At 38.0% G+C, this 12,463-nt stretch overlaps 3 pseudogenes; all 3 read left to right on the top strand.

The window, feature by feature from the left end:
- The first annotated feature begins 2,774 nt into the window (after nt 1-2,774).
- On the top strand, nt 2,775-7,444 carry LOC105743164 (annotated as a pseudogene).
- On the top strand, nt 4,282-5,478 carry LOC101571653 (annotated as a pseudogene).
- A 476-nt stretch (nt 7,445-7,920) lies between the features above and the next one.
- On the top strand, nt 7,921-10,186 carry LOC101571259 (annotated as a pseudogene).
- Nucleotides 10,187-12,463: the final 2,277 nt, after the last annotated feature.

The following is a 12,463-nucleotide window of genomic DNA, read 5'->3' as shown; positions in this document are numbered from 1 at the left end:
AGTTGCATTCTCTTAATGAATAGAATGATTTTTTCTAATGGTGTTTGTAAATAGGATCACAAGTCCGCATCTTGTACAGCAATTAACCACTAAGAAGAATTTATGCAGTGTATTATTTGTTGAAGCTGTACTTCCAATTTGATTTGACACTGTCTCATTGCTGTCTCTTTATCAATAAAACTTTGAAAAAAAGAAAAAAAAATAAAGTGAGAGTGATAAAATCATCATGGTATATGAAAGAGAAACGTGCCAGATTACACATACGTCCTTATCTCTCACTATACACTAAAACAAAATGAAAATGTATTCAAAGATCTAAACAGCAGAACATCTGATTGCAAATCAAGTGGTAAAACCACTTGAAGATATAATTATAGGAAAAGACTGTGAACAAATCACAAATTGCACAAAAAATAAGACCAAACCAAGAGCAAATGAGATTACATCAAATTTTAAACTTTTGTCCAACAAAGGTAGCCCAAAATGAAATAAAGCAACAACCTACAAAATGAAAACTTTTGCCAATTATTCCTCAAAGGACTTATGGTTGGATCATGTTAAGATTTTTTTTTTCAGAACCGGGGATTGAACTCAGGCCCTTGCACTTGCCAGGCAAGCACTTATTCTACTGAGCCAGTTTTGAAAAATTAGACCCCCACCTAATTTAAATCCCATGAAACATTAACATCTGAACTAAGTAGAAACTTCTCAGATTACATAATAAAAATGGTCAATAAATACATAAAATAATGTTCAATATTCTTGGCATTGCAGAAATTCAAATTTTAAGCAGAGATTACAACAACACAGAAAGAATAACTATCATAAAGGAATCAACCAATGATCCTGGCCAGAATTCAGTTGAGCTGCAGCCACTTATCCCACCACTGTAGAAGCCAGATACCCAGAAGACAGCTGCATGGGCCTGGTGTGCCCTGCCCATCCCCCAACTCTTGCTAAAGTTTGGCTGAACTGCAGCCACCTCTCTCAACATCACTATCACTATAACTCTGCTGAGCTGCGCTGCCTGTCCCACATGCAGTGAGAACCTCAGTGAGTCCTACCCAGTATTGACCCACCATTGAGAGTGCCTTGTGGAATTTTGGCCTGCCTTCATCATCATTGGAACCTTCTTGAGCTGCAGCATGACTCCCCCCCCCCAACTGTGGTCGGGCTCACACTGAACCCCACACAACAGAGGCTTTGGTGAGCGCATCTTGCCCTCTCACACTTATGGGAACCATTCTCACCTGCACCTCATACCCCTATGATCACTGCAGAGCCAAGGTGAACATTGGAAGCTTCAAAAATATCAAAAGGAAGGAACAAAAGGAAATCTCAGACCTTTACCCACTCAAAACAAGTCCAAGAATCAAGGTCATAGATCTTGGAAGTCACACACCTACAATTACTGAAATGAAAGCAACTGAAGAAAAGGAATAACTCTATCAGGCTATGGAGGAGATCAGATCAGAAATAATCTTTTAGTTAAAATAAAGGAAATGACAAAAATCATGAAAGAATTATTGAGTACATCTAAAGAAAACATGGATAAAAATGAGAGAGGAATAGGAAAATGATAGAAACATTGAATGAAAAATACAGGAAAGAACTACAATGCATGAAATAGATTCAAACAGATATGCAGAACATTAAGAATTCTATTGAAAGCTGGCAAAATCACTTGAAGAAAACTGAAGACAGACTTTCATACCTTGAAGACAGCACTGCTCCTAATGAAAACAAAAGGACATAAATAACAAAGAACAAGGAATTAACAATTCAATGTCTGCAAGTCATGCAAAAAATAATATGACTAGTAAATATCAACAAAACAGTTGCAGTCAACAAAAATGACATAAAAAGACTGTTTTCAGAAGGTGTAGCAGAGAATTTCCCAAGCATGGGAAAAGAGTCTGACATATAGATAAGGACACATATAGAGCTCCAAATAGCAATAGTAAAAATAAATCTGCACATAGAAACATAATAGGGCTGAGAAGATAGCTCAGTAGAATAAGTGTGTGTCTGGCTAGCACAACATCCTGAGTTCAAGCCCCAGTAATGCAAAAAGAAACAAAGAAGAAGAAGAAGAAACATAATAATCAAGATCCCACAAATTCAGAAAAAGAACAGAGTGTAAACGCTGTTAGAGAGAAGCAGGAGATCATCTATAATGGAAAGCCAATCAGAATCATAACAAACCTCTCAACATAAATGATCAAATTAAGAAAAACCTGGAGTGAGAAATTTCAGGTCATGAAAAAAAAAAAAAAAACTTCCAACCCAGATTGATGCACCCTGCAAAACTATCTGTCAAATTTAATGGAGAGAGAAAATACTTCCAAGACAAAAAAAAATGGAAGAAATTCAGGAACACCAAACTGACCCTATGATGAGTACTGACAGATATCTTAGAAAGAGATGAAAACAATCACAGCTACAAAAACAACAGAAAAGAACTAAAAAAGAGCAAGCAACTACACAAAGTAGGGATCATCCAGTAGGAAAATAACATGACAAAGATGAGCCAGTACATGACAGTTATAACCATTGAAGCAAATGGGCCTCAATTCACTAATCAAAATAAGCAAACTGGCAGAATGGATCTAGAAACAAAATCCAACAATATGTTGCATACAGGAAATACATTTAACTCAAAAACAAACTCAGGTCCGGATTGTGAGAGGCACTTCTGTCACACAGCAGAAATGTGAGTCACAGAGGACAACTCTTGGAAGAACCCACTATTGGCTCTGTGGAAAACTAGAATCATGTCGAGTTTGTCAGTGAGAGACTCAGCAATGGATCAATCACTGCGTTCCATACAAACAGCCCATATGAGGCAATCAAGGAGCAGTTGAGGGACATTTTCTCAGAGGCTGGTTCCCCTGTCATTTTCTGGCTTGTGTATGACAGAGAGACTGGGAAGCCCAAGGTTTATGGCTTCTGCCAGTACCAAGACCAGGAGACCGCACTTAGTGCCATGTGGAACCTCAACGGGCATTAGTTTAGTGAGAGAGCGCTTCTGGGGGACAATGCTGCTAGTGAAAATAACAAGGAGGAGTTAAAGAGCCTAGGGCCTGCAGTGCCCATCATTGACTCTGCTTATGGGGATTCCATCGATCCAGAAGATACCCCTGAATTGATTACCAGAGGAGTAGCCAGCCTTCCTCCAGAGCAGATGTTTGAGCTAATGAAGCAGATGAAACTCTGTGTTCAAGGCAGTAACCAGGAAACTCAAAACATGTTACTTCAAAACCCACAACTGGCTTCTGCACTGTTGCAGGCACAAGTAGTCATGAGAATAATGGATCCTGAGATTGCCCTGAAAATTCTACATCACAAGATACATGTCACTCCATTGATTCCAGGCAAATCTCAGAGTGTCTTTGGCCCTGACCCTGTTGCTGTCTCTGGACCAGGCCCAGTATCTGTGTCTGGCCCTGTTTCTGATCCTAGCCCTGGGCTTTGCCCAGGACCCAATGTTTTGTTGAACCAACAGTATTCTCCAGACCCTCAGGGTCAGCATATGGCAAGAAGACCTGTGAAAGACATTCCTCCTCTTTCGCAGACTCCTATCCAAGGTGGACTTCCAGCTCCAGGGCCAATAGCAGCCACAGTTTCTGGAACTGAACCTGGACCTGGTTCTTTAACTCCTGGAGGGTCAATGAAGCCACAGGTTGGGATGCCAGGGGTTGTCCCATTCCCTTTAGAGGGGGGACAGGTGCAGATGACAGATCCTAGGGCTCTTATGCCTTTTGTGGCCCCATGCCTGCTGCTGGCCTACCTCGAGGACCGTTAAGAGATGCTCCCAATGACCCACATGGAGGGACTTTGCTTTCATTTACTGGAGAATTAGAACCCCAAGGTTATCTGAGTCCACCCCATGAGGGTGCTCCCATGCACCATGCCTCTGGCCATAACAACAAAGACTCTTCTGCACATGATATGAGAGGAAGGCCAATTAGCAGACTGGTAATTGGAAAGCTCAGAACACCCATGATAGATAAAAGGGGTCTACTTTATGGATGGCAGAGGAGGTATGGAGGCTTGAGAGGTGGACACTCGAGCAATGGAAACTGAGGTTTTAGAGACCTGAGTAATGCAGCAAAGAGGAATGGGGACCTATACTATGGAGACCAGAGGGATAGAAGCAAGAAGCATGGATGGCAGAATGCGCTGAGAGGTGGAGGAGCGGCTGCTGAACGACCTGCACATGGCTACCCGCTCCTTCCTGTCTACCCAACCGTGGCCTAGCCCGCTCACCGCCTGTAGAAAATGGTGAAGGAAATGACTTATTATGATGTTTTGGGGGTCAAACCCAATGCTACCCAAGAAGAACTAAAAAAAGGCTTATAGGAAACTGGCTTTGAAATACCATCCTGATAAGAATCCAAATGAAAGCAAAAAGTTTAAACAGGTTTCTCAAGCTTATGAAATTCTCTCTGATGCCAAGAAAAGGGAATTGTATGACAAAGGAGGAGAACAGGCAATTAAGGAGGGTGGAGAAGGTGGAGGTTTTGGATTCCCCCATGGATATCTTTGATATGTTTTTTGGAGGAGGAGAGGAAGGATGCAGAGAGAAAGGAGAGGTAAAAATGTGGTGCATCAGCTCTCAGTTACCTTAGAAGATTTATATAATGGTGCCACAGGAAATTGGCTCTGCAAAAGAGTGTGATTTGTGACAAATGTGAAGGCCTAGGTGGTAAGAAAGGAGCTGTGGAGTGCTGTCCCAAATGCTGATGTACTGGAATGCAAATAAGGATTCATCAGATAGGACCTGGAATGGTTCAGCAAATTCAGTCTGTGTGCATGGAGTGCCAGGGCCATGGAGAACACATCAGCCCTAAAGACAGATGTAAGAGTTGCAATGGAAGGAAGATAGTTAGAGAAAAGAAGATTCTAGAAGTTCATATTGACAAAGGCATGAAAGATGGCCAGAAGATAACATTCCATGGTGAAGGAGACCAAGAACCAGGGCTGGAGCCAGGAGATATTATCATTGTGTTAGATCAGAGGGACCATGTTGTTTTTACTCAATGAGGAGAAGATCTTTTTATGTGTATGGATATACAGCTGGTTGAAGCACTGTGTGGCTTCCAAAAGCCAATATCCACTCTTGATAACCGAATGATAGTCATCACCTCTCATCCAGGTCAGATTGTCAAGCATGGAGACATCAAGTGTGTGCTAAATGAAGGCATGCCAATTTATCGTAGACCTTATGAAAAGGGTCATCTAATCATTGAATTTAAGGTAAACTTTCCTGAAAATGGCTTTCTCTCTCCTGATAAATTCTCATTGCTGGAAAAGCTCTTACCTGAGAGGAAGGAAGTAGAAGAGACCAATGAAATGGATCAGGTAGAACTGGTGGACTTTGATCCAAATCATGAAAGACGACACCATTATAATGGAGAAGCCTATGAGGATGATGAGCATTATCCCAGAGGTGGTGTTCAATGTCAGGCCTCTTAATGGGGCCAGTGAATAATGTCACTGCTGGCATGTGGTGTGCAGTATTGAGTGTGTGAAGGACTAGAATCATCATATGCTCACTACTTGCTAATGTTTTTGTTTCAATATTCAATTATAGTAGTGTTTTGAAAGTTAAATGAAGAATAAACACAAAGGTCTGACTTTGCTCTGTATGTATGGCTTCAGTGTGCAAGATGAAGTTTCATGCCTGTAAAAAGTACCTAACCCTGGTGTCTGTGAGGCCATGCCTTGTAATTGATTTCAGTTGTATACATGGACAAGCTTAGACTGAAATGCTAGATAATGTGTTGACTTCAGTGTATGACCCTTCTTTGTTAAGCTATGGATTAAAACTGTTTAACTGTCAACCAGAAAAAAAAGAAGCATGGATGCAAGAGGATTATAAATGCAGGTCTCTGGACCTAGCTCTAGAGGCCCTCTGACTGGTGGGACTCAGGCACTGGGTCCTATTAATATAGGGGCAAGTGGCCCTTAAAGACCTAGACAAGTCCCACGCATATCAGGAGTGGGAAATCCTAAAGGTGGCAGGTAGGGGCAGGCATGCAGGGCACAGACAGGCAGGGAGCAGCCAAGCAAAGTGCCAGCCAGCCTAGCAGTTTAGTCCTGGGCAGAGCCAGGTAACTCCACAAGATCAAGAAAAAGCAGCCTTGATCATGCAGGTTCTCCAGCTGACTGCACACCAGATTGCCATGCTGCCTCCAGAGCAGAGGCAGAGTACCCTGTTTTTAAAAGAACAAATCCAGAAATCCAATGGAGCTTCTTTTTTTTTTCAAATTGGTAGGACAGTTTCAATAATTAACACATTGCATACATTCTTCCTAGTGGTTAATTGCTGCACAAGATGCAGACATGATATCCTATTTACAAACACCATTAGAAGAAATCCCTCTATTCATTCAGAGAATATAACTATATATCTATCCTAAACACTTTGAATACACACATACCAAATCGACCTTCATCTGTATCCTCTTTTTTAATTAAGTTCTGTTATTTGAATATTATAGGTGTGTAAACTCAGCAAAATATTCTAAAAGAGTCTGGTAGCTCTTAATAGTATTGGGTCTTCTGCTTCACTGGTAATGCCACAAATTGTCATTGGAGCTTCTTGAAAGGTTTTGGAAAGTATTTGGCTATAGTCTCAAGAAGTTAATTTTGTAGTATAGAATATAAGCACAGAAAGTTGACTTCTGAATCCCCATTTTTCATCGATTAGGTTCCCTACTAGAACCTAATCTCATCTTGTTTTTTTTTATTTTTGTCTGTTTTTATTTTTAATTGAAGGTGGGGGAGAAGTAGTTGGTCTGTTCATTTTAATTCACTGTAAATGTGCAAAAGTAATGCTGAATATGATTACATTATGCCAAATAAGATAGAATATGCAGCAATATTGAAATGCCTACATATGCTAATCTTAATTACACATTTAAAAAATTGAGGAAAACTTAAAACTGCCCTTTTAGGCTAAAAGGTCACTTGTTAAAATGTTAATGTACTAAGTTTTATGAATATTTTGTTATATAATAAAAAAGTAAGCTCAAAATTATATTTTTGGTAAACCATTCAAAGTGCAAAGTCTTATTTTAAAGGCAATAGACCAGTGTTATATTAAACATTGTTTTAGTTCATTTGGAATAATTTGAAATGTTAAGCCTGCAGGATGAATAAATTCATGGTACTAGAATTCTTTTTTAAAAGCTATGTTACTTTTAAAAATCAGAGAATCTATCTGGTTTGATGTTACATCATTTATCTCACTTTTTATGGACCAGCAATAATTCTTGCCTGAGAGGATAGCCCAAGTTTAGTTAAGTTTCCTCTAAAGAGATCTAATAATCTTTCCACACCTTTATATTTTTAGGAATCTTTAAGCCCTAAATTTGACTCTCAGAATTCTCTCATATCCTTTGCAAAAATCAGTGTGAAGAAAAAAAAATCAGTGTGAAGGCATCTTTGATCAGAATGAGTTACATACAGTCTTAGACTTTTTTGTAAGCAGTAAGAAATATTCAATTAAGATCAAATTCCTGGTTACTAGCATCCATATATAAGTTGTCCATTTGGTCAGCTAGTATTAGGAGTTTAAAAAATCTTAGTCTCGATATTTACTATGCCTTTTAGTTTTCATAATATGCTTTTCTACCATTTTAGCAGAATATGTGAGGTCTTGGAAGGTGGAGAAACCTGTACAAATTCAATACTATGTTCACTGAACTCATTAATCATTTAACTTTTTACAGAGAGGCATATAGCAGTACACATCTCAGGAGATGTAGGTACAGTTATTAGAGAATATGACATTAGAGATTATGACATAACTAGCAACTTTTTTAGAGCTACCAATTTATTTTCAAGCCTTGATATGGATACAACATTTGCATTAGAGTCTAAGTAGCAATTAACAGAAATGTAAGATCCTGAATGCCCAAGGTAATTTTCCTCTGGAGAAGAAAAGCCAGTACCAAGTGACAGAGGAAAAAGTATTTAATATAAGGAAAGAGGGCCAGCTAAATAGCTCAGCAGACTAAAGCACCTGCAAGCAGGAGCAGGGGCCAGAGGTTCGATCCCCAAGACTGTAATGCCTGCCCTGGCCCCAGGGCATGCTGAGACAGCAATTAACACTGGATATGTTGGTGCATACCCATAATCCCAGCTCTTGGGGGGCTGTAAACAGGTGGATCACTGAGTCCAATCTAGTAGTGAGACCCTGAGCACTGTGTAGACCCTTCGCTAAAAGAAAAGAAAAATACAAAAAAAAAAAAAAAGGAAAGAGCTGAATCTTAGAAAAGGAGTTATTTTCTCTTTGTAGGTTTTTTACATTTTAAAAAGGTAATTCAGGATTTTTTTCAGTATTTACATTCCTGTATAGATTTCTACTAGTTTTTACTTTTTTATGGTTGTTTATACTGTTAACTTTTCCATGTTTTCTGTGTTTTATCTATACTACTAAGGATAATTGTCCTGTACATGTGTGTGATATTTCTGGCAAATATGTATTAATTCACAGAGTTGGTTAGCTTACTTTGAAATTGCTGTTTATTTATCCCAAATAAATAAACAGTTTTCCCTGAAGAGATCTGTGAAAAGTATTAAATATTAAAGTCTTATTTCTGGTAAAAATATGTGAAGGCTGAATAAAAAGGTTATACATTTAATGTTGGGGAAAAAATTCATAGACTAAAAGTGAAAGGATGGAAAACAATACACCATGTGACCAGAACTCAGAAAAAAGCAGGAGTAGCTATTCTGATTACTGACAAAGTCAAATTGAAACCAAGCATGGTTAAAAGAGACAAAAAGGATCATTACATACATGTTAGGGAAAAACTGAAAGAGGAAGAGATAACAATCATAAACATATATGCACCCAACATAGGAGCAGACAACTGTATAAGGCAAAGTTTAACAGACATAAAAAATCTAATGAGCAATAACATAATTATGATGGGCAAGTTCAACAGACTATTGACAAGGAGACATAGATCAACTATGCAAAGTACAGAAAAGAAATGACAGAATTAAACCAAGCTTGTGAAGAAATAAACTTAGTAGACCTTTATACAGTGTTCCACACAACAGTGTCAGAATACACATTCTTCTCAGCTGCACATAAGATGTGCTCCAAAATAGACCATGTGTTACCACACAGAAAATGATTAAATAAATTCAAAGAAATTGAAATTATCCCTAGCATAATATCTATCTTACCATAGTGTAATGAATCTCAAACTTATTTGCAAAAGAAACACAAAAACTCCATAAACACATGAAAACTAAGTAGCACCCTCATGAACAATAGATGAGTCATAGAAAAATTAAAGAAGAAATTAAACATTTATAATCAAATGAAAGTGAGTATACAAAGATCTTTGGCAGACTCGGAGCAGTCTTCAGGGCTCTGGTAAGCTTTGACCATCCTTAGCCTACAGTACACAGACCTGGAGTTTCTGCTGGTGCCAGTCAAAACTTTTAAGAACTTATGAGGACTGTGAGTGACCTACAGGATGCAGGACAGCTGCAATCTGTGCACACTGATGCAAAGATTTCCTGGAGTTATTTGAGAACTTGTCAGACTCTAGGAAGCTTTTGGGACTCTGTCTGGGTGCTTACTGGGAGCATCAAAAATGTCAAAGCACAGGAGCAAAAGGTATTCTTAATACTCTAGCCCACCCAGAATAAATCCAAGAAACAATGACATACAAGAACTTGGAGAAAAAGCTAGAGGGTGACTATCTTGTAGCTGAGTGTCCTCTGTGGTGCCCAAGGATCCTGAGGTCTATTTCTTTAGACTCCAGTGGTAAAACATGCTCATGTCTCAGCATTTCTCCAAGACCAAATTTCCCCAGGATGGCGTGGAGCCCAGCACATTCACCTGTCACCAAGACACCATTCTGGTTCTAAGGTGGCATCTCTTCACTGGACTAGGGAAAGAGCAGTCAGTGTTTTGCTCCTGGGCCTGCTTCCTGTGGCATATTGGAATCGTTCCTCTGCAACAGACTACTCCCTGGCTGTAGCCCTCACTCTCCACAGTCACTGGGTCCTCAGACAAGTTGTGGTGGACTATGTTCATGAAACTGCCAAGGCAGGCCTTTTCGTACTCTTGTCTTTAACCTTTGCTGAGCTTTGTTACTTCAACTATCATGACATAGGCATTTGCAAAGCTGTTGCCATGCTGTGAAAGCTCTGATGTTTTGGACTTAATACCTTAAGGATTGATTGTATGCCTCTTGGGCTCTGCTCTGTCATGCCATCCAGCTTAGAGTAAGCAAAAAATAATGGATAAGTTCATTGGGCCTTATGAGATCATGATTTGTGGAATTTCAAGTCAAGGAAAAATTTTAGAGGAATTGTATCCAAGAAATAGTGAGACTGAGTTCTCTATTTTGGTGAATTAATGCGATTGTCTCCCATCTCACAAAACTCATAGTATAATTTAACATTACATATGACCTTTTGCTTTTCAATTTATCTTTTAAAGAAAATTCAGCTTTATTACTGTTACTTCATGGCCATACTTTTGTATTTATCTTGGGGACAATACATGACTATACTTTCACAATTTTCCTGGGAATAATAGACAAAGGGAAGGACTGTTAAATCATGAGTAAACACTTTGCAGAAAATTAGATAGTGTTTGATCTTTGGAAATGTCCCTGATTGTTCAGTTGGTACCAGATAATGATAATTACTTTGTGTCCTAGAGAAACCGTGAAATTAGGAAATGCTGATATTTCATAGCACAGATTTCTGAATCCCAGGAAGCAAAGCTTGGAGAGTTGCTGAATTTAGAAACATACTTAGGGAAGAAATCTTCTTGCAGATGAATCAGAGCACTACCAAATGCAAACAAAATTCATTCTCAAATGTGTTTTATTTGTTCTAGTATAATCTGTTCACAAATGTAAAACTGTAAATAATAAATTACTTTCCCTTTGTGGGAACTGCTAATGAGGAAGTGTATTCTATAAAAAGAAACATTTTTTAAATGAAAGATTATGAAAAAATAAAAAAAATTAAAAAATAGAAAAATTATGGAAACACAATGAGTAATACAGGAAAGAATTAGAATGCATGAAAAAGATTCAAATAGATACCCAAGAAATTAAGAAGTCCACTGAAAGCTGACAAAGCTGCTTAAACAAAACTGTAGACTTTCAGAACTCAAAGACAGTGCTGCAGCTAATGAACATGAAATGAAACATCTCTTAAAACTAACAAGGAATAAGGAAATAATTCATCAGCTACAACATGATGCAAAGAAAAATAATGTAAGAATAATAGTGTACAAAAAGAGTAATAGGTGTCAATGAAACAGTGGGAGACAGCACAAATGACATAAAAAGACTCTGCAGAAGTACTAGCAGAAAATTTGTATTTGTATATACAGAATAGTTAGGATAGATATACAGCTACTTTCACAAAATTCAATGAGAAGAAAGATTTGTACTAATAGTATTTGGACAGGATATCCTGTCTGCTTCTCATACTATGGATAAGCACTAAGAAGATAACAATGTACAAGGTATTAATTATTGAAACTGTCTTATTAATCAGCTTTGAAACTGTCTTATTGATATTTGTTTCTCAATAAAATTAAATTAAATTAAAAAAGAATTTCACAAAAATTAAAAAAGAATCTGACATACCAGAGAGACATAAAATGAGACATAAGGAACTCCACACAGCCATAATTCACAATAAATCTACACCTATATGCATGATTATCAAGATCTCCGAAACTCAGAAAAAGAGTAGAATATTAAAAGCTGCTGGAGAAAATAAATAAATCATCTACCCTGGAAAACCCAGTAGAATTATGGCAGATTTCTCAGCACAAACTATCAAAGCAAAAAGAGCTTGAATTGAAGTATTTCAGGTCCTCAAAGAAAATAAATTCCAACCCAAATTGATGTACCATGCAAAACTATCTAGCAAATTCAATGGTGAAACAAGATTCTTCCATTAAAAAGAACAATTGAAGAAATTCATGACGACCAAATGAACACCACAAAGACCACTGACAGATATTCTACAAAGAGATAGAAGTGATCACAGCTTCAAGAACAACAGAAAGGAACCACCAAACAAAGCAACCAACGAAAAAGAGTGAAAAAGTACAGAACCTATAGCAGGAAAATAACATGAGAAAATAAGCCAATATGTACCGGTTATAACCATCAATGTAAATGGCCTCAGTTCACAAATCAAAAGAAAAACACTAGCGGACTGGATTAACAAACAAAACCTGACAATATGCAGTATATAAGAAACACATTTAACTCAAAAACAAATTAGCAGACCATGACAAAGGATAGAAAACAATCCTCTATGACACAAGAATCAGAAAAACATCAGGGGTAACTATCCTGATTGCTGACAATATCAACTTTAAACCAAAATTCATCCAAACAGATAAAGAAAATCACTACATACTTCTTAACGGAAAAGTGCAAGAGGAAGAGAT

This window comes from Octodon degus, unplaced genomic scaffold (genome assembly GCF_000260255.1).
Source record: "Octodon degus isolate 3935 unplaced genomic scaffold, OctDeg1.0 scaffold00103, whole genome shotgun sequence".
Classification (NCBI taxonomy): domain Eukaryota; kingdom Metazoa; phylum Chordata; class Mammalia; order Rodentia; family Octodontidae; genus Octodon; species Octodon degus.
The sequence above is the reverse complement of the archived record's forward strand: the minus strand, read 5'-3'. Positions and strand labels throughout refer to the sequence as shown.